The sequence below is a fragment of the Schistocerca americana genome, chromosome 7, assembly GCF_021461395.2.
Source record: "Schistocerca americana isolate TAMUIC-IGC-003095 chromosome 7, iqSchAmer2.1, whole genome shotgun sequence".
Taxonomy (NCBI): Eukaryota; Metazoa; Arthropoda; class Insecta; order Orthoptera; family Acrididae; genus Schistocerca; species Schistocerca americana.
In genome coordinates, this window is record NC_060125.1 from 532,628,764 (window position 1) to 532,652,688 (window position 23,925).

Genomic DNA, 23,925 nt, shown 5'->3' on the forward strand with positions numbered 1-23,925 from the left:
TAGTTTTCCAGAAAAACCAGAGAAGCCAAGACGTAATTTCGTAAAATTTTTAATTTATTAAATACTTGGTATATTTTTTTAAAAAAAATTCCAGACAACTGCACAAAGTTTTCAACAGAAGTTGTACATAATTTAATTTTGGTAAAATGATGATAATAATGTTAACTGAAGCTATATGAATGTGTCACAATCTGCTTTTATTAATACCATTTTGCGAAATTACGTCTTTGCTTCTCTATATGTTCTGGAAAACTACAGCAGATACACGTCTGGGACATGTTTTATTAAATTCACCAGATCAACAACAACAAAATAAATGGAAATCGTGCTTTACTTTGACCTCGTACAGTTTTGCGATGGCTTCATGTTAGGGAAGTTGCTAAATTTCAGACGAAATCTTTTATTAACCTAACTCCGTAACTAAACATTTGCGGACCTTTGTTTATATGAAGGTTTTTCTTTAGTTTTACTTGTCGAATAACATATTAAAATATTTGCGTATCTTCGTGAATCATCCTGTATTTGTCTAGGTAACGTATGTAAGTAATTAACATTGCAAGATCACAGGTTAAAGTTAAGTGCGAGATAAGCCATTGCAAATGTGATATGCTGGTACACTAATGACTTGTGTAGCTGCAAGAATGTCGAATGAAAACGTGCATGCTTTGTGCTGTACAGGTGCAAGAAGCACGGAAGTCCACGCGTGTTGCACTTGGCGGTCAATACAGGGACGGTGAATACTTTTTGGCACGATGACGCTGGAGTTGTAGTACGATGATGTCCCATTTGTGCTCGATTAGAGACAGATCTGGTGATCGAGCACGCCAAGGCAACATGTCACAACCTGTAGAGCAAGTTGGGTTGTAACAGCTGGATGTGGGCGAATGTTATCCTGTTGGAAAACATTCCCTGGACTGCTGTTCATGAATAGCAGCTCAACAGGTCGAATCACCGGACTGACGTAGAAATTTACGGTCAAGCTGCTTGGGATAACGACGAGCGTGCCCCTGCTGTCACACAAAATCGCACCCCAGACCATAATTCCAGGCGTACGTCCAGTGTGTCTAGCACTCAGACAGGTTGGATGCAGGTCACCAACTGACGTCCGCCTAACCAACACATGGCTATCCCTGGCACCGAGGCAGATCCAGACTTCATCGGGAACCACAACAGACATCCATCTTGTCCTCCAGTGAGCTCTCACTTGACACCCCTGAAGTCACAAATGGCGGTGGTTTGGGGTCAGTGGAATGCACGGTACAGGGCGCCTGGTTCGGAGCTGCCCTCGAAGTAACCGATTTGTAACAGTTCGCTGTGTCACAGCGGTGCCAACTCCTGCTCAAGCTGCTGCTGAAGATGCAATACAATGCGCCAGAGCCATATGCCTGAACACGATGGCCCTCCCCACTCGGTAGTGCCACGTGCCGTCCGGAGCCCCTCTTCTAGCGACCGTACCTTCCCGTGACCACCGCCGCCAGCAATCATGTTCAATGGCTATATTTCTGCCAAGCCTTTCTGCAGTGTCGCAGAAGAAATATCTCGCTTTTTGTAGCCCCATTACACGACCTCGCTCAAACTCAATGAGGCGCTGATAATGGCGCCTTTGTCGCCTTAAAGGCATTCTTGACGAACGTAACTCACTACGTCCAGTCTCCAAGGTGACTAACGCTCGCGACAGTTACAGCGCGTATTTAATGCAAACCTGATTTGCATCCTCCTAGTGACGCTACTAGCGCCACTCCTATGCGACTGGCTCGAAATTTTTCAAACATCTTTCAGATGTAGAAACACCCTACCTACTTTCGCGTATGTCGCATAGTTCCTTGCTGGTGTAGCGATTTCTTTCCGTCACTGTACATTATGACTACCATTCGTACTGATGTAAGGCTGGATTGTGCCAAAAGAGAGACTTCTGTGTAGGCTGAAGACACAGCACCTTCCAACATCTTCGCGCCATCAGACCCGTGCGCTGGGAACAGCGCCGGCCCGCGCCCCATCGCCGGATGTGACGTCCCTAATAATAATTCAAGACGCGTTCCTCAGGCCGCTAGAGGCTCCAGCCGCCGACACCGTCGCTACGTAATGATGCACCGACACACCTGCTTCTCTTAGCGACGCTTTTCCGTGACTACGCATGCCGCGCTTCTTTGAAGAAACATAAGGACAAAACGCGCACCATTATCACACTGCGTTTCAATATATGTACCATCTGCAAGTCACCTTATGGTGTGTGACAGAGTGTACTTTCTGTACCAGTCTCACGTCCCCCTTTACTGTTCCAGTCGCGAACTATGTGCAGGAAGAGTGATTGCTGGTAAGCCTAGCCTCCGAGTGTGATCTAATCTCTCTAACTTCCCCATCACGGTCTTTTCGCGACAAATGCGTAGGATGAAGCAATATAGTGGTCAACTCTTCTAGGAACGCACGCTGACGGAGTTTTAAGTTAATCGCCCCGTGATGCACATTGTCTCTTCTGTGCATTGTGCCACTGGACTTGTCCCGACATCTGACTTTTTCCCTCATACCGAACGAAGGCGTGATGAAACATACTGCCACTCATTGTATCTTCCATTTTTCCCCCTCTATCAATCCTTCATGTTAACTGTTCCAGTCTGAGAAGCAATACTCATCAGTAGAACGGGGGTCTGGTACGATATATTCCTCATTAGTGGACTACGCATCCTGACGATTTTCCCACGACCAGTTATACGTGATCATTCTATTTTAAATCATTCCTTTTGTACTCTCCCATACTTAACTGACGAGGCTGGTTTTAGTGACTGACTGACGATCGTGCAATCACTCAATAACGAGTCCTTACGCCTATTTACAAGCAATACGCTACTTTTGTTTATGTTGAGCGTCAACTGCCAATCCCTGCTCCAAGCGCGCATCATCTGCAGATGCATGTCCACACATCGGGATTCAAAAACCAATTACAACCACCTCACAAAACACTGAACAGTAATTTTTGCTTCTGACCGCTTTGTGGTCTGTTGTTCAGGTATGGACCAATTCCTGTAACAACTTCCGATATTTTATAGCTGTGAAGGAAATTGGATAATTTATTCCGTCCATCTCAATTGTCAGCTGTAGTGGTTACCGGTTTCTGGCTGTCTCGTCCATTCTCAAACCACATACCTTGCTATTAACCGTAATTATTCACACAATTTGGTGCCAAAACGCACGAACAGCTTCTGTACGGCAAAGTATACAACGGTTAACTAGTACCCTAATTGATCTTAGCTCAGGTGTCTGTTGCAACTGACAGACAACCACAATCGCAATTTCTCAATAGCTCCAGCTTCCTCAAAAGACTACTTTTGTGCCTGGCTGTCATTTGTTATACGCTCTATTCTACAGCTAATCCTGTAAATATACGTCACTACCTTGTTAACTATTACACTGTCATATTTATTCTTTTAAAAAAATATTGGTTCATTCTTAGTACTATAGTGTCTACAAGTCATCCTCTGAACAGCAAACTAATCAAAACGACCAGCTGTCTTCTCAGTCTTCCCACCATAATTAAACTCAAAGTCAATTGTTTCAACAAACTGTGTCCTCCACCTACACATCTTGCCCAGCCGAACAGCTGTCGCATCTGGACGTTTACGGCGGCTCCATCGCCTCCTCCTCCTCCTCCTCCTCCTCCTCCTCCTCCTCCGATGACCATATTTCCCAGACCGGAGTCTCATTGACAATACACCCAATCGCAACATACACACAGGCTAAGATCAATGAGGGTACTTGTTGTCCACTGAATACTTTGCTGTACACAAGCTGTTCGTGCCTTATGGCACCATACTGTATGAGTAATTGCAGTTAATAGCAAGGTGTGTGTGGTTTGAGAATGGGCGTCACAGTCTGAAACCGGTAACCACTACAGCCGAATTTTATATCAACACAACTGAGACCGACGAAATAATAACTTACCCAATTTCCTCAATACTGAACAGTTGCACGATCCCGTGGTAGCACGCGTCCAATACACACAGTTGCGAAGACCAACAGTGCACCATCAGGTTCGTAGAGAAAAATGAGAAATTGTTAACAGAGAAACACTGAGATTTACACGTAAACCATCAAAACGGCGTCAGATCGAGAGGTTTAAACCAGGCTGGGAGCCATACATTTATTTACATCTTACGTTATGAGCTACATGTTCTTCCTCGTATAATGACTACTCCAAGAATAGTTTGACACACATTCGAGGTAACTGCAACATTCGTTCCGAATTAGCTTCCACATTCGTTCCAAATTAGCTTCCACTAAAAGTTGACGGCTGTTACAACTCACCATTTTAAAACCTAAGCTGTAAGCTTTTTTCTCGTGGGAAATTCCTGTTCCCGATGGATATACCTTAAGCCTTCTTAACTGCATTATGGGAAAACAGTTCACCTATATTAAAAGACCAGCAGGGAATGCCGTTCATACATCAGTACTTTGGGGAAATCTATCACATTATAACTGCAAACACAAAAACTGTTTTTCTGATGAGAATTCACGCCTGTTTCCTAGGAGCAGCAATCTTGGTTCAAGTTTACTTCAAAACTTCAATCGAATGGCGTGATTGTCCTGATTAATAAGCCTTGTGACGCATCCTTTTCTATCCATTTCTTAAGATTTGCAACATCAGGTAAAGGCTTACGATTTCTGAATACATCAGTATTAATATTATCAATGGTTTTCATTGGAACTTTCTCAGTTCAGTTTTTTATTGATCTGACGTATTTTCTTTTAAGTATTTTAGGACTATCTTCTGACATTTTCTGTGACCTATGCTATGCCGAATAAAAATTAAATACAAAATAGAAAGCGATTATTGAACTGTCCACTGACAGTCACGTTTGAATACGTAGTAAAATAGTGATACGGAGAGGGAAATTTTACGTTTCGATGTTGCTATACAACACCTAGGGGAAATATTTATGTTCGTGCAGCTCAACAACATAACATGACATTACTGGCCACTCGGAACGGGGATATACTTTATATCCACGCAGACGCGTTTCTGTTAACAAAGTGATCTGGAGATATTGTCGGTAGTGTGCCTGAAAATTTCCTTCGGAAGGCGCAGAAATTAATCCAATGATTCAACTTCCATCGGTATATCACCCAGTCGATTGTTAAAGATTCCGCAAAAACTGCAACAGATGGATAAATTTTAGTTCGACTGTACCATAAAGAAACCGGCATCTTCTAAGAGCCGGCCGTAGTGGCCGAGAGGTTCTAGGCGCTTCAGTCTGGTACCGCGCGACCGCTACCGTCGCAGGTTCGAATCCTGCCTCGGGCATGGATGTGTGTGATGTCTTTAAGTTAGTTAGGTTTAAGGATGGTAAGTCCCATAGTGCTCTGAGCCATTTGAACCCATCTTCTACGAATTTTGCGTCATTACCGAATAGGATGATAATTTATAGAACGAATCATTACGAGTGATGAAGCAACCTTACAATTATTCGGACAAGTTAATTACCAAAACAGTATAGTATTTCCTCGTACGGGGATGTGAGGAGCCCTACGCATTTTGGGGAGGGACTACACATAAGCAATTTTTTGTGGCGTTCCTAAACCAAATTTATGTGACCTATATATCTTACCTGAGAACTAGCCTGGGAGTGCCTTGATCGACGCTGCTAGATCCACGGATTGGTTGCGCTGCGGATGCAAAAACAACATACCGGACATGCGCGATAACTCAACTAGTTCATCTCACAGCATACAGGGCATCCCGAAACTTTTTAACCTAAGTTCGGAAATAAATACTTCTGGCGGACTACATCTTCAAAGAACGAAACATGTGCAGAGTGTGTTTGTAAACAGTTTTGTTTCACAAAAATGCCTGTTGCAATGACTTTGGAGTTGCTACCTTGAAAAACAAAGTGCAGTCGCTTGTCGTATGGCCAAAATGGACCTCACCACTATTTACAGTTCATATCTGATTCTAGGAAATCTGATACTTGTCGTTAATGGATATTGTAGATAAATGGATTTAATGTACGTTGCAGCAGGCTCTAGTGTTCTGAAAGCTGAAAAAAATGTACAGAAAGAGTTTCAGAACATGAGCCATTCAAATTCGAAGAAATTTACCGTGTTGGTCTAAAACTTACGAGAAACTGGTTGGTTCAAGCCTTACAGAGCTGGCCAAGGATCTTCACTACGATTTATTCGAATAGCAGAATTTAATAAGATTGTGTCGGATCGGATAGGAGAGGTTTCATCAACAACCATCTGTCAACTTGCCACTAAACGCACACTCCTAAAAGATACAGCATGAAGTCTACTAATGGAACGCCAATTACACCTCTGTCATAAACTACGCGTGCAAGCAATGAGACTAATTTCGAACCTATAGTTCGGTTCTACCAATGGACTATCTAGCGCAGCACTGCAGGTCGTATTCTTTATGGATGAGATCTCTTTCAGCTTCGACAGTGTTTACAATTGCCGAAACAGATATGTCTAGAGTGATGAAAACCCATACATTACAGTCGTTTCGGATAACTAGCAAAGATTACCAGTCATTTTTTGGGCTACATGTGTACACTATGAAGTAATGGGATCTTATTTGTTGTAATCCCGTTTGAATGGTATTATTCACTTGGTATGTGCTGCCATAGTTGTTGGAGACTGTACGTCTTGTTTTGCACGAGAGAGCGTGATTAGTGCACCATCAAATTTCGATATTACTGTCCGTGAGAACCTGAACAACGATACCCTCATATTTACATTGGAAGGGGAAACATAATCCTATGGCCAAGGCGATTGCTGGACCTTATTCCTACTCTTATGTTTTAATTTTTTCTTTCTGTGTGGTTACATTATGTAGGCGTACAAAATCCCAGAAGAATCTGAAGAGGAATTAGCTGGCTAGGCCCTATCTGCCTGTTACTATACAACAGACAGTATGGGTATCTGAGAGCGTGCGACAAAATTGTATGCGCTGTCGTATGCTGCAACTGAAGGTCGCCAATATGAACAGTTGCTGTGAGCAAAAGTTGTTGGTATAAGGTGTAGCCGGTCAATTAAAAAAAACTGAGTAGTCATTTCGATCATTAGTTCCTTTGTCACAGTACCGTATTTTAATTCCTCTACAAGCAATACAATTTTGACGCTATAGGTTTGGGATACTCCTTGCATAGCTCACAAGGAGCGACAGAAGTAACAAACGGTTTGGCGCACGTGCTACTTTAGAAGAGTATGGGACGAGTGATTTAGAGCTTTCAGTTGTAATTAGCATGCTGCAATGGAATGTGTAGCAACGTGTTCTTCAGTCGAATAGTACTGTAGGAACAATGATTTTGTTGGAATGACCAGTGATTATACATTTAGTTGAATTATTACGCACAACAAAATCAGTTAACATTAGTTTATCAACTGTCAGTCCACGTACACTTAAAATTCCAGAATGGGTGTTTTCAGAGTGCTGCCTTAGGTTTACTTCACTTCACAGTGGTATGATTGATTGTGATTTTGTCCAGTATGCGATCTTTTATGGAAGGATCATTGCTTCAGGTAACGTCTTGTTGATTATGACCTACGAGCCATGTTGCGTTTTAATGGTTACGTCAACGCGAAAAACTGTCGATTTTGGGCAGAGGGGAACCCAAATAAATATTTCCACAGTTCGGGGGCTCCAATAACAGTGACTGCCGAAAATCATATCAAAGTGCCGCAAAAGGTCTACTACAATCTGTCAACATAAAAGATATGTGGTTCCATAAACAGGGAGCCGAAGTCCACACTGCATCGATTGCAACACAAGTTGCTCGACACACATTTTCACACCACGTCATCCCAAACATCTGCGACGATCTCAAAGATCGGCGATCTTCCTTGCCCCCTTGATTACCAGATCTATTTGTTCCCAATTTTTTTCTTCTTTAAGATGACCTGAACTACACTTACAATTCAAAACCTTTTAGATGAGCTCGAAAGTGTCCTTAACGAAGGAAATACATCTGTGGCAGATGAAATATTACGAAATGCAATGCGGAACGTTTGAGAAGCGGCTCCGGATATACATGTGGGGAAGAGAAAACCTAAACATTAATCTTCCATTAGTAAACTGCACTGCCCGAACACTGTTTCTATTTTATACTTAAAATCACAACGGGTACAACAAATTAAATAACTTATTAATATGAATGGCAAAGACTTCTGAAACGTATACGTTCCAGAAATTTTTGGCCGGCAGAGTTACTGTTTGTCTATAAGACAGATGTGACAAGTAAACCCTCCTGACAGCGTACGACTAAGCAACTGAATCAAATTCTGTCCTCTGCTGAAACAAGGAGCTTAAACCGGAATACGAGAGCGTGTGTTTCTTTGCGCAGTCAGGGAGTGTGTCCTCACTGCTAGTTGCTTTGGACTTCTCCTGTCACAAAAATTAGATTGCGCAAATGGCTCAAATTTTGAGGTTATATAGCAGCGGCAAGTACCCGTACTTAATTTATTCTTACAAAGACATTTAACCCGGTTTTGCTAATTTTAGACATATGCTGCACTGACAAATGCTTCGAAACTAATGTCACTCAGCCAGTGCCGGTGCTCTCGCTTCTTACTGCCGGAAATTGTACATGAAGGGTGATTTTCAACGTCTACTAGGCATGGTCCTGCTGGAGGTGATTTGCCGCTGCCTTCCTCCGTCCGTCAGACTGACTTATCCAGCCTGTTCACAGTTTAACGTTTATTCGCAACTACAGAACAACTCAGTATTTTTCAAAGCAACAAACACCACCAAATGCGAAAGAAATTACGCGACGTGTTTTTTTTTTTTTAAGTAAGTACCGCTTTGAAATTAATAAAAGACGTGCTAATATATCTCAATAATTTTATTTTTACATGAAAGCCTGTACCTTAATCTACTTTTCTACATAATTTTCGTCAATATTGAGGCACTTGTCATAACGTTGTACCAGTTTTTTAATACCCTCCTCATAGAAGTCTGCCACCTGACTTGTTAACCACTGCATCACCACTGTTTTTACTCCGTCATCGTCTCAAAGACGCTGACCACCCAGGTGTTTCTTCAAGTGCAGGAACAGATAGTAGTCACTGGGCGCAAGATCGGGGCTGTATGGAGGATGATCTACAGTTTGCCATCGAAAAGATATGATGAGATCTTTGGTCTGATTCGCCACATGCGGACGGGCATTGTCTTGCAGCAAAACGATGCCCTTGCTCAACTTCCATAGACGGTTGCTTTGATTCTGGTGTGACGTAGGGCACCCATGTTTCATCGTCCATAACAATTTGGCTTAAGAAATCATCACTGTCGTTGTGGACCGCTCAAGGAAAGTCAATACACTGTCTAAACGCTTGGTTTTGTGCACATCCGTCAACATTTTCGGTACCCAACGTGCGCACAATTTTCGGTAATTCAATTGCTCGGTCACAATGCCATAAAAAACATTACGAAAAACATTAGGAAAGTCATTCCGCAAGGAGGAAATCGTAAAGCGTCTGTTTTCTCTCACCTTATTGTCCACTTCCTGCACCAAACTTTCATTAACGACCGAAGGACGCCCACTCCGTTGTTCAACATGCACATTTGTGCGGCCATCTTTAAATGCTCTCAACCACTTTCTAACCATTCCATCACTCATAATGTTTTCTCCGTAAACTGCACAGATCTCACGATGAATATCGATCGCTTTTAGGCCTTTATCACTAAGAAATCTTATAACAGCCCGTACTTCACAGTCGGCGGGACTCACGATTATCGGAGGCATCTTAAACACTCAGTACACAACGTAAACAAGGAAGAATCAGACTGTAATGGCATCAGTGCGTAGATTAAGGTACAGGCTTTCATGTAAAAATGAAGTTATTGAGATATCTTAGCATTTCAAAACGGTACTTACTTAAAAAGACACGCCTCGTATAAGCAACAGATAAGGAACCTGAGGCATACAGTCCGAGACTTGGGTTCTGTAGTCTGGCATTTTACAACTGAATCACCGAGCCACAGCGTTCTACACGTTACCTAAGTTTGTTCATCCAAGGCGACAAAGAAATTAGGTCCACGGGTACAACCAATCACCATGTCAGCGCCTTCGCTCAAAATTAGAGTGTTTAAATAGTCACAGTATACAAGCAAGTAGAGCCATTGGAGGTGAAAAAATATATCCATTTCATTACGTATTTCACGTGTAATCACGAAAGAGCGGACGCTTGCGTGTTGAAAGAAACAAAACTTCTCGACGATACCCGCGTCACTTGGGACAGAACGCTACAGCTATATCTTCATTCCACAAACCACCGGTAAGTGTGTGACGGAGGGTTCCAGAAGTACCAGCTTCCTGTTTCATTCGCAGATGGTACCCTGGTGAACACTAAGTTTTATTTTAACTTTTATCTCGTGAGGTACGATGGGGTAAGTAATAAACTGATGGGCCAAAACACTACGCCTACCGCCCACCGCCTATGATGTCGCGGGCACGTCACGCGGTAAGGAAAGTAACACTAACCGATCAAAAGTATCCGGACACAGCTATACAACGCAGAATTGACTATAAGATGTCACGAGAGGTGTTCGGATGATCAGTGAACGCTGCATTATCGAAAGAGTCCAAAAACCTAGTAGTGGACATTAATATGAGGTGTGTTCATCCTTCGGCCGGCCGCGGTGGTCTAGCGGTTCTAGGCGCTCAGTCCGGAGCCGCGCGACTGCTACGGTCGCAGGTTCGAATCCTGCCTCGGGCATGGATGTGTGTGATGTCCTTAGGTTAGTTAGGTTTAAGTAGTTCTAAGTTCTAGGGGACTGATGACCATAGATGTTAAGTCCCATAGTGCTCAGAACCATTTTCTTTTTTTGTGTTCATCCTTCGCCATTATGCCAGCTTGAACACTTCAATGGGCCGTCTGAATGTCTGTGGAGGAATAGCCACTCATTATTCCTCAACAGTCGAAACCAGAGGAAGTAGTGATGTTGGATGTTCGGATCTGGGGCGAAGTCGATGTTCTAACTCATCCCAGAGATGTTCCACTGGGTTTAGGTCGGGAATGGGGAGGCTGCTGCGTTTCAGGAATGTTACTGCCTATCAACCATTACCTTACCGATGCTGGCTTTTTGTAATGACAGGTTGCATTCTCATACTGAATAATCAGTCACCGTTTCCGAATGTTCCTCTACTGTACGCAGTGGACAGTGCTGTAGGATGAGTTCACAGCCTTCTGTACTTAGTGTTTATTTAACCGCAATAAGAGACCCCATTCTTACCAGAAAAATACCCCCATACCATGCCTTCCGTACTTCACTTCTGGCACTATACAAGTCAGGCACCGTTCACGCATTCGCCAAACGCAAACCGTTCACCTGATTCCACGGGTTCTACCGCGATTAATCATTTCAAATCACGCGCTTTCAGTCAGTCATTGTCGAAGGGGGTCGATCTTTACATCACTTCACGAGTCGCTTAGCAATGACTACAGAAATGTGTGTCTTACGATGAGCTGCCCGCTCATTGTACCCCATTCCTTTTACACGCCTACGCACAGTCATGAAGTTAACTGGACAGCTGCTAGCATTGTGTATCTCACGAGTGAGTCCTTAAGCTGATTTCATGTATTAAACCAGCTTCCGCTATGTTCGACGGTCCCTGGTCGTCAGTACATGAGATCAGTCTGGTCTTGGTTAAGTTGTGGTTGCTCATTCCGCTTCACAGACACATTACCAGAAGTCGAATGGGGAGCTTTCGAAGGGTTGAAATGTACCTGATGAATATGTTATTCGGGTGATGTCCAATGACTAGCCCACGTTCGAAGTAACTGGGATTTCTTGACCGATTCACTCTAGTGTTTCGACTCAATACACTCCGCATCCTTTTATACTGGCAGTACTGCCTCCCATGACACCTAGAAGCCCGTAAAGCATTATATACGGGTGTCCGGATACTTCTGACCAGATGGTGTACGTTTATTGACTCCTTTTAGAACGTGGGTTTTAAGAATTTTGAGATTAATGCCAACGGTGCAATTTCTTACTTAGAACAGGTAATAGAGGAAATGACTATTCTGGGTCGAGAGGAAAGAATGATAATGAGGATTTAACATTCTATCTACGACGAAGTCATTAGTATCAGAGCACAGGCTGACGGGAAAAAATTGAATCTGACTGGGGAAGAAATTGACCGTGTCGTTTTCAAAATAACTATTCCGACATTTACCTTAAGCGATTCAGGAAAACCGTAAAGAACCTAAATCTGTAAGGCCGAATTTCGAATAGAAACTGAAACTAAACGCGAAATTAATTTAGTGACAACCCAAAGCCCAGTCACAGTAATGTGGCCATCGCCTATGTTCGACGTCAACGCGCAAAAAGCACTCACAGACCGCAGATGGCAGCGCTAGCCGTGGAGGATATATAAAGCGTGTCGGGGGATGCGGAAAACAGTGTAGTCGTTGTCGTAATGCGGAGACTGAGCTATTTATCTGATGTCCAAAAGGGTATGATCATTGGCTTTAGTGCCAGGTGTAGAAGCATTTCAGAAAGGGCCACGTTTGTAAACTGATTGCGTGCAGCCATGGTTACAGCACATGGTGCATGGCGAAACTGCGCCGTCCAAAACCGGCGCCGAGCCAACTGTGGTGCATCATAGGTCATAAATGACAGAAGTCAGTGAAAGCTTTGGAGATTGTAACAGGACTTCCTCCTCTAGCATTACCTTACCTCAACAGTAGTTGTCGATACCAGTATTAGTTTTCGAATTTTGGACGGATTAATATTATCTCAGTTGTCTTTCTGAAAACTTTCATATAATTTTATACACAGTATGTCACATTTCAAACTAAAGTTTATGAAAAGGAATTTATCTATAAGATATTTTAGTTTCGATGTTATAATCGATAATTACTAGTTCCGAATGTACAGTTAAAATTATTTTTTTAGAAACATTTTAAATTATGAATTATTTCCACACTGAAAATTTCTATTATTAGTTACTGAATCCAGTACGGTTTACTATATTTATTTCTGGATTCATTTATGAAATAATATTTATTTCTGGATTCATTTATGAAATAATAATCAAAATTAAAGCAAGCAGAAATTCATTTGTTAAGAAAAATTTTAAATATTTTGGAATACTGTTCTTTTCCGCAGAAGGTGACACGCGTAAGCATGTCTCTGATGCGATCGGACGCATTTTTGTATTTCTGTGCGAACGATGTAATTTCGGCTTTGTTAATGTGAAAAATCATATATGATATACTAAAATGTGAGATAATACATTTAACTAAAATAATGCTGCAACAACAATCTTCAGATTTATTTAGTTCAAACCAGCATTGAGAATCTGATGTGACATTTTAATCTTCAAGAATCAGACCTCTAGACAAGAAGCACTGCAGCCAACTCAACATGACAAGCTATGTAAACTAGAAAGTTTATTTTAATCTTCGCTTCTCTCGAATCCTCATAAAAGCCATTGTGTAATGTGGACTATAGATGGAAGTAGGAAGAGGGGGGAGAATGCAAGACGTGTACAATCTTTGAGCAACTGACCGGCCAGACTGGCCAAGTGGTTACCAACAGTGGCTCGAATCAAACGTTGCTGCGTAGGGTCCACCTCAGCCGGCTCCTGGTTCATGCTCTCATGCTGAATGCTGTTCATCGGCGACGAAGGCTGGAATTTGCACGCTAGTCCCGCAACTCAACGTCCATTGAGTTGCGACATGTCGTCTTTCCAGATGAACCACTTTTTATGCTCCATAGGACAGATGGCCGTTGGTGTGTAAGACGTAAAACGTCTGGAAAGTATCGTCGGATGGGTCCAGGCCAGAGGATGGAACGGCATGGTCTGGGAAATATTTTCATGATTGATCTCGTCATTCTGGAAGAAACAATGGATCAACACAAGTATGCATCTATCCTTGAGGCCATCTACATTCTTGTATGCAGTTAGTTTATCGAAACTTCCTGACAGATTAAAACTGTGTGCCGGGCCGAGACTCGAACTCGGGACCTTTGCCTTTCGCGGGCAAGTGCTCTACCAACTGAGCTACCCAAGCACGACTTCCGATCCGACCTCACAGCTTTAATTCCGCCAGTACCTCGTCTCCTACCTTCCAAACTTCACAGGAGCTCTCTTGCATATCCTGCAGAATTGGCACTCCTGGAAGGAAGGATATTGCGGAGACATGGCTTAGCCACAGCCTGGGGGATGTTTCCAGAATGAGATTTTCACTCTGGAGTCGTGCTTGGGTAGCTCAGTTGGTAGAGCACTTGCTCGCGAAAGGAAAAGGTCCCCAGTTCGAGTCTCGGTCTGGCACACAGTTTTAATCTGCCAGGAAGTTTCATATCAGCGCACACTCCGCTGCAGAGTGAAAATCTCATTCTGGAGTTAGTTTATCCTCAGCACGTTGCCACTTGCCAGCAGGACAAAGCAACGTGTCACATAGTTCGCAATGTAAATGCGTGGTTCGTAAAGCACCAGGATGAGGCCTTGAAACTCCACGGATTAAAATCCAATCGACAATCGATCGGGCTGTTCGCACCATGGATGCTGAACCGAGAAACCAAACGCAGCTGGCCATGGCACTTGACCCACCAATGCTCCACATCCCAGTAGGTGCCTTCTAGAACCTCACAGACACTCTCCCTGCGCGTCTATCAGAAGTCCGCACTGGAAAAGCTGGCTATTTTGGCCTTCCACAGGTTGTCACATTAATGTGACTGGACAGTATCGTCGATACCATGGAACGACCTTTCTTCGTAGCAACGTATCAACCTGCACGGGTAATAAATTGCGGTGGAACTATACATACTTAAATCGAGTATAATGCATGTCGTTGCTGTAGCACTGACGTAATTACAAGTCATTGGCCAACAGGTGACAATAACATGGAAGCACACTTTGACTCAAAATTCAAATGGCTCTGAGCACTATGCGACTTAACTTCTGAGGTCATCAGTCGCCTAGAACTTAGAAATAATTAAACCTAACTAACCTAAGGACATCACACACATCCATGCCCGAGGCAGGATTCGAACCTGCGACCGTAGCGGTCACGCGGTTCCAGACTGAAGCGCCTTTAACCGCACGGCCACACCGGCTGGCCACTTTGACTCATTCAAAATGAGTTGGTTGAGTCAGGATTTCCCATGAACTTTTCACGACACTGCGATGTACGCTTTTGTAGCTAGATGACGTCTTAGGAGGTAGTGCAATGCAAAGATGTGCAACTGACAGATGAGTCAAAAGGCTAATCTATCTGTAACCGCAGTGATGAGAAGCTATAAGGCATTATGTCAAACAACCTTGCAGAGACGCTCTGGACCACTGAATGCGGGAAGTGAAAAACGGGTTAAGTTTTGGGATGTCCTGCAGAGGGTGGCAGTTTTTTCGGAAGCTCTGATCTTTAAGGGTAGACCTGCAACGTAATGTATCGAGTGCGTAAAGGGAACAGAAAGTGGCGGTTATGATTGTTGAATGCAGTTAACGTGTGAGGTGCACCTGGAGAGACACGGCTATGGTATAGTGCGCGAAGCTTTACGACGGCTGACCAGTGACAAGGTGTGCTGCTAGCAGCTAGGTGGAGAAGTCTACGGCCAAAAGAACAGGCTTGGCTTGAATAAACTGCGTTGTTTCAGTGGAAGCTAGCCTATCTACATTTGAGTCAGTGTGGACTCTCGTCCATTATCGCTATTATGTTGACACTACTCACTCCAGAGCTTCCGGGAATTTTTATCTGATGTCAATATGCGTCCTTATGGTCAGATCTGGCAGTTTTCTGAGTGCACACAGCGACAACGGTCGGACAGGCCATGCGTGTTTCGTCGGCCATAGTGGGGATGATTACACAAAATTTGACAACTTCATGAACATAGTAGTCTAGGATATTGTAAGGGATGCGTCTTTTTTTCTTTACCGACCATGATTGTCACACGGCACGGGTTTTGCGGACGGCGGCCACGAGTGCTTCTTGCATCAGTTGAGGAAAGGAACATCAACTCGCCTCATGATTATGGCGGATTTAGGGCACTCAACAGCATTGTCATCAGTGTCCTTACTGGATTCGAGATGTATAGGTAGGACAGCCGTTGCCAAAATATTCTGAACTGACAATGGCACAACACAAACTTCACATAGTGGAGAATACTCCCGCCGGAGGAGGAAGCCATGTGTTAAAGGGGTATGTATGATGTGCAGTCTGGTAAGCAGAACCTCCTTCCAATGGTGAGGCCAACATGAAGTCCACGATGCCTTTGTGGTCAATTTGATCAACCGCAGTTTGTTTTCTGTCACCTGCGACCATTCAGTCTCCCACTGATGCATGATGCGTCTGTCAGAAAATGAGATGATGGCTTGCAACAGGATGGGGCATTGAAGGACAGCACCATCCTGACATGCTTCCTTGGCGGCTAAATCATTTCCCTGTGTCCCGATGTGGCCAGGTACCCAGCAAAAGATCACCTTCTTGCCATGGTGTTGGAGCTGCTGTAAGGAGTGATGGATGAGCTGAATCAGCTGATCTACTGGATAATTTGGTGAAGTGCTTGAAGTGCACTAAGTGAATCAGAACAGACAAAAAAACCTGTACATTGATGTCTGTGAACCCTCTCCAGTGCCATCAGAATGCCATCTAATTCTGCATCATAATTTGTAAATTGTTCCAGAAGATGCACTTTAAAAACCCTATCAGGGAAAACAGCAGAACAACTGAGGACATTCTCTTGCTGGGATCCACCTCTATAAACAACGATAAAACTGTGGTATATACTTAAAATGGACAAAACCAAACTTACAGAAAAATAATCTGGAGTACACGTTTTCTTGTACTGTGTCAAGGTTAAAATCACTTTGGGCCTCTGAAGGCACAAAGGTGGCAATGCGTTCCATCCCTGGCTGTGTATTTTGATGCGTCAGATCTAGATCCTTGAGACAGCCTGTAGCACGTATCCCAAATGGCTTGATCACATGGGGCCGATTCCTGAACAGAAGTTCAAAACTGGGTTGGAACACTGAACTAAATGCTAATGACTGAGGTGATGCCAAGATTTCAGCACCTGTCGAGCCAAAAGAATACGTCACAAAATCCAGAGTGGTGGTTCACCAGCCTCTGCACACAGACTTGAAACTGGGCTGGACCGAAAGGGTCCAGTCGATATCCAGATAACCCCATGGTGGACAGCATCTAACTTCTTGAGGTAGGAAGTATGGGCTGATCCACAGACCACGTTGCCATACTCTCAATGTGAGTGAACAAATCCCCTATAAAAGTGCAGGAGCCGGGACCTGTCAGCTCCCCATGTTTTTCCACTAAGGCATTTCAAAATATTCAATGACTGGAAGCCCTTTGTCCTCAGATCTTTCAGGTGTGGGAGCCAAGTTAATTTCGAATCAAATAATAAACCGAAAAAGTACACAGTTTCTTGTAAATGTAAAATATTGGTTGGTTAAAACTTTGACAAGCACGGTTAAAATCGACACATGTACTCTTCCCTGGTGGGAACCGAAAACCAGTTGTCTTGGACCAAGTTTCCAGCTTCCTAATGGTCAGCTGTAGCTGCCTTGTTGTTGTAAAGATCAGAGGAAAGAAGAAGATTGCAAAGTCATCCACAAACAACGAGCATTTGACAGGGCTCCTGACTGCATAGGAAATGCCACTGATAGCGATGGCAATGTGACACTGAGGACACAGCCTTGGAGGACTCCATTCTCTTGACCATAGCACTCAGGCAAGGAATTGCTAATGCGATATCGAAAACGCCGGTCCTCGAGGAAAGATTGTATAAGAAGTGGCAGGCATCCACATAATCCCCATTCATGAACTTGGTGAAGGATGTTGAACCTACAATAGTGTCATATGCTTTTTATAGGTCAAAAACACATAAACCAAATGGTTTCGGCATAAAAAGGACTCCTGTATCGCTGTCTCCAGCAGAATTAAGTTGTCAAGCGTAGAATCATAGCGCCTTAAACTGCACTGGGAGCGGCTCAGGTGACATCGCAATTCGAGCAGCCAGACAAGGTGGTGGTTGACCATACATTTAAGAGTCTTACCCATACAATTGGTAAGGGCTACACTATGGTAACTGTTAGGTGTGCTAAGGTCTTTGCCCGGTTTCCAGAATGGAATTAATACTGCCTCCTTCCAAGTCGTAGTGTACTGTCCATCAAACCCGATCTGATTGAATCAAGAGAGGAGCTGTCCTTTAGCTTCAGGGCACAGATGACAAAGCATAGAATAATGGATCTCCAGGTCCTGGAGCAGTGTCTCTGGCTGCAGACAAAGATAATTCCAATTCCCACATCGAGAATGGAATGTTGTAGACTTACTCATTATGCGAGAAGAAATTGAGCTTCCTCATCGCCACAGTCCTACGGAACACCTGAAAAGCAGGAGCTTGTCTGGATGACAAAGCTGCAGTAAAGAAGTGTTCAGTTAAAACCTAAGCCACGTATTCTGGCATGTCCATTAAGATCCCATTACTTGACAAGGCTGTAAAGGGATGTGTGCTGCACTTGCCGAAAATCCGTCGGACTGAGTACCAAACTGTGCAGTGGAAGTGGACCGATTAATGAAAGTCGTGGATTCCTTCCAGGAGCTCTTCTGATCTTTTATCACTTGCCTCACAAGTGCTCTCGCAGATCTGAAGGCGTGAAAGGTACCTGTAGTTGGACAGTGTTTGAAGGTCCACAGAGCTGTTCGTCCGGCCCTGATTGCCAATAGACAATCATCATTCCACCAAGGACTCTGCGGCAGCCCATTGGATCTCAAGTGAATGGGTCACTGTCTCCTGTGCACAATCCTTTTGTTCGCAAATAACCTGTCGACTGTACTGCAACCAATTTTCCCTTTGTATAATCCATCTGCATGGTCTTCTGTCAACCATCGTCCTCACATTAATAGGACTGGACCATGTTGTTCTGTGTCTGTGCAACAGCCCTCGTCAACTGCAATGACCAGCACTTCTTCACCAGGAACAAACTGCTGCTATAAAAGGTGTTAGTTCTTTCACATTCTCTATGTAGACTCGTATTGCTACCCCTTCTGCTCCAGTAGCCTTTTCTCTGTTGTACTATTTCAGTTGCTTTTCTATTCCACTGTCATTTATTTCTGTATCTGTCATTCGGGCATTAGTGAGACGATTTAAAGGAGAAATTACAGCACAATCTTTCTCAATGAAACAGTTTTGGGAAAGGTGGTAAAGTCTTTCAGCTTCCTCTGTATCACCCTCCGTTTCGATACCATTAAGATCACAGAGTGCCTGGACATATGTCTTCGATCTGTTTATTCATTTAACACAAGATTAAAACTTCTTACGATTTCTGTGAAGTATGCATGGTGTGATGGGTCAAAGTAGAATGTTATGGTTGCCAGGAATGGTGACAGTCACGAGTATAATGTTATCGCACTATATCAAGATTTGACATACAGGAAAGTATTAATTTATATTTTCTTAGCGATGAAGTTTTAAGTATGTATGTGTTTTGCGTTGTGGGTAGTAAGAGCAAAGGGAACTGATGCCTGTTCAGATACTGGAGAAAAGCAGCAAAGCGGACAATTCGTAGCCGGCTATTATCAAGGGAAGCTAAGAAGTTGGCCACAAGGAAGAATTTACTTTGTTTGTTTAATGAGGATGATGTTTTTGTTTCTTGCACTTTATCTGGATAGCGGAAGTGGTAACAGATGTGAATTACTGATAAAGAAAGGGAACAGATAACAATTTTGACGTAGTCCCGATCGATGAACATTCAAATATTTATTCTCGAAGGGTAAAGTAACTGCTCGAATTAAATAGTTCACTAAATGACCAAAGTCTTGCCAAGGAAGTTTACATGTTGGAAGTATATAACTTCTTGAAAACACGGACTGGTTGATGGAAAATGAGGACAGATAAGGTTCTACCGCTGACACTTGAACGGTGAAAATTTTTGCCTTTCAGCTGTGAATAGGTAACAATTGAACGAACGTTTTTAACTGTCACGATCAATGAGCACTAGTCCGACTAAAAATTTTTGAACCAAAGAAGATAACGGTAACCCAGCGAAGCATTAACTCCAATAGAGTGCATGGCAAGGAGAATTTCGTATTGATCCCTCTACAGAACAATAGATGGGACATTGAGATGGCTCTCCTTACATTAATTTTGGTTTCGTTCGGATTTTTTTTTTTTTTTTTTTTTTTTTTTGTATCTTTACTAGTAGGTTCTCTCATTAGCTACTCGAGGTTATTTTCAGATAAGGCATTTAAGCAATTTACATTATTCTCTGTCCTCACTAGCCGCCTTAATTAACTTGAATGCACACTTGTAGGTTACTATACTATACTATAACATGACCAGGAAATTTACACGAAATATTCCTCGCAAATATTTCGCCCATACTGCTCCAGAGGCAGGGGGTTCTATAGAAGCACAGAATGACTACGTTTGATCCACCTTTAAACCTTATTTTCACCCAAATTATTTCGCTGTCTGAACCTGTACTAACCTCACTATGTGTATTTTTTACGGCTATAAACACATATTTCCTTTTTGTCACGACGAATGCAGGAGGGTCGCAACTATGTCAGACTGCGGCATCGATTTTTTTTTATTATTATGGACTCTAATTCTTATGTAAACGTCAAATGAAGTACTGACACTAACTTTCTGGTAGATGAGCAATCGGCAAGCTGTGTATCTTAACATATACACTGTCTGCTCCTCAAATGACTGCTGTTTCACCATGTAAGTGACTGTTTAATGATTATAAAAAGTTCACGTTTAAATACTATGTGAAAGATCACATACATGGTAAATGCAGCTATAATTCAACTTTGGGAAGATGGGTATGACGTGCTTTGAAACTGGGCCAGCATGGCAAGCGGACGTCGAACCAGAGCGATAAGCAGTTGAGGAGATATGGAGGAGGCCTTAAATGAGCACAGATAGCACACCGCACACCACAAGGCCAGTCTTTACATTTCTCTGGAAGGTAAAATACTGAAAAATTCGATAAACTAATGAATGGCGTGTGGTGGTGGTGGTGTGGCCTTCAATCCGAAGATTGGTTTGATGCAGCTCCCCACGCTACAATGCATGCTGTGAAAGCCTCCATCTCCGAATAACTACAGCACACTACAATAATTTGAACCTGTTTGCTATATTCTTTCCTTGGTCTCCCCCTACAATCGCCCCCAATCCACTCCCACATTTACTGCCATTACCACATCGACAATTCCTCAATGCCTCAGAACGTGCCCTATCAATAGATCGCTTGTTGTAGTCAAGTTGTACCATAACTTACTTCTCTCACCAATTCGATTCAGTACCACCTCATTAGTTGTGCGGTCTATCCACCTCATCTTCAGCAGTCTTCTATAGCGCTACATTTCAAAAGCTTCAACTCTCTTCTCGTCTGAAATGCTGATCGTCCACATTTCACTTCCGTACAAAGTTGCACTCCAGACAAATACCTTCAGGAAGACTTCCTAACACTTAAATTTATTTTAATAAATAGTTAACTGGAAATAACTATTCATTAAAATGTCATACTGCGACATATATTAGGCTGCAGGTTCTACAATACGGCAATTATATTCGACGTTCATAATTTTTTTTTTATAAGTGCTTTTCTTACTGTAGCAAATATGAATTTTATATCCTCTGTATCTTCGGTTATTTTGCGGGCAAATGCCAAAACTCTTCGACTACGTTTAGTGTCTCATTCATTTCCTGATCTAATTCCCTCAGTATAGCCTGATTTAATTGGACTACATTCCATTGCCCTGGCTTTGCTTTTGTTGACATTTATCTTATCTTTTCAAGACCCTATCCTGTCCGCTGAAATGCTCTTCCATGTCCTTTGTCGGCTCTGACAATGTCATCGGCAAGCTTCAAAGTTTTTATTTCTTCTCCCTGAACTTTCATTCCTTTTCTAAATTTCTCCTTGGCTTTCTTTAGTATTATGTCACATGAGCCAGATAATCTCGTGTAAGTTCCTCTGCGAACACAGAACTTGGAGCGACAGACGTGGAAAGACGTTAACGGTTAAACTTCAGGAAACAGCATAACATTACGGTACTTACGTTCACATCTATCTCCACTACATATGTCACAGTCTGGTGGGTGGGGCGGGGTGGAGAGGAGCAAGGAGGAACACAGTGTACCTACTAACGTTTCTTCCTTCCTGTTACATTTGCGGATGATGATCGGGAACTAGGACTATCGGTTTGCCTCTGCATAACCCAGAATTTCTTTATTTATACCCTCGCGGTCATTCTTGACTCTTACTGGAGCGTGGAATTTTCAGAGTACGGCTCTTTCTGAAACAGAGCGCATTTCCTCTACTGTCTCTGTGACAATTTTGCGCTGATAAAACCAACTCGTGAAGAAACCTGCAGCTGTTTGCTGAATTTCTACCTGTTCCGTTAATTTGGCTGTTTGAGGGACCCACAACGACAAACAGACCTGAACATCGTACAAGGGTTCTGAAGGTTTCCTCCTCCGTTTATGAATTACACTTCCTCAGTGTTCTTCCGACAAATCTCCGCCGCCTGTTATTCCCACTGCAAGACTGATGTCACGTCACCTTTGATAGGTTCCGGTTAGATTCTCTTAGATACTTAATGGTTGAGAGTTATTCAGTTCCTGTTGCTCCATAACGTAGTTCGTCGGCAAGCGATGTTGGCTCATTTTTCGTCTATTTAAGAACACTAAATTTCATATAAGTTTAGTAAGCTGCCATCCTATCTGCTTGTAATACGTTGTTGGTCATTTGCAATACTCGCTTCATTTTGTTAAAATATTCTAACGGTGTGACCTCCTCTCAATGATTTGAAAATTCGCTGGGAATTACACGTGGTTTGAATTCTATGTTAGCCCTTTCGTGGTTGATGGGACAGGTTTGCCCCACTACAGTAATACGCAGTTTTGTGCGTTGCGATGTCTATATATCTCTTATCTGTCTAATACTAGCATGAACCGATTTGCTTTGAAATTTAAAGAAAAATATTACGGACCACGGGCTAGATATATAGAAGACTGTGAGTGATCAAATGGGACGGCGTGTGTTTACAGGTGGCACAGTGCGCCTGTTTCACGAAAATCAGATCAAATCACCATCGCTATCGTCTCCATTCCAAGAATGTCTGAAGTGACTAAATGTATTTTCTTATACATCACAGACATTGATTTGAAACATTATTACCCACCTCGGTAATTTTGATGGCTTGCACATCAATTTTTATTAGTGGGCCGTATATGCCCCATAAAACTTCACACAATGTTGAAAACATTGGTGTGTGTGTGTGGTACGTCAAAGCCATCTTCAAACGCAATGTCGAAAATTTGTGTGCAATATTTTGTCCTTTTCATTACCGGGAGAATAGATGTGTTTTGGTACTGATTTGTTACGCTTTTCCCATAACTGACATGCTAATAAAATCATTCTAATATTAAACATTTAACGTGGATCTAGCTCCGTTCGGGGGACACACTTGTCCCATTTTGCCATATTTCTTAATTGGTCAGCTAAAGTTTTTTATCTCAAAGGAAGTCAATTTTCGACCTTGTATTTTTCAGATATATGCAAAATAAATTTTAACGATGGAAGTGTTAAACCGTAAGTCCTCCTTTCCCTGGTACGATTACTGTGGTGGGTTAGGGACTCCCAAGTCTCTGAAGTGGCGTCCAATTGAAAAACGTCAGCCAGGCCGTGGAGCGCACGAAATAATAATAATAATAATAATAATAATAATAATAATAATAATAATAATAATAACATCACCACCACTATCACCATTATTCGCTAGTTACAAACGATATCTGATTCGTCATTTTCAACCCATATATCGCGAAGAGTAATGGTGTACATTTCCCAGAGGTACTGCAGACATATCTCCATTGCGAACGACGGACTGTTCGCTATGAAGTCTTGGCTAATCGCATTTTCTGATGCTTTCTGGATCTCTAACAGAGGAAACTGTCCCACA

The 23,925-nt window shown here is 42.8% G+C and overlaps 1 protein-coding gene and 1 non-coding gene across 4 annotated transcripts in view; both read right to left on the bottom strand.

Annotated features, from left to right (window-relative positions):
* LOC124621757 (zinc transporter 1) overlaps window positions 1-23,925 on the bottom strand; it is a 262,842-nt gene that overhangs the window by 234,478 nt on the left and 4,439 nt on the right. The gene's annotated exons all lie outside the window — the stretch shown is intronic.
* On the bottom strand, window positions 13,940-14,014 carry Trnas-cga. The gene has a single exon. It is a non-coding gene; the product is annotated as a tRNA-Ser (tRNA).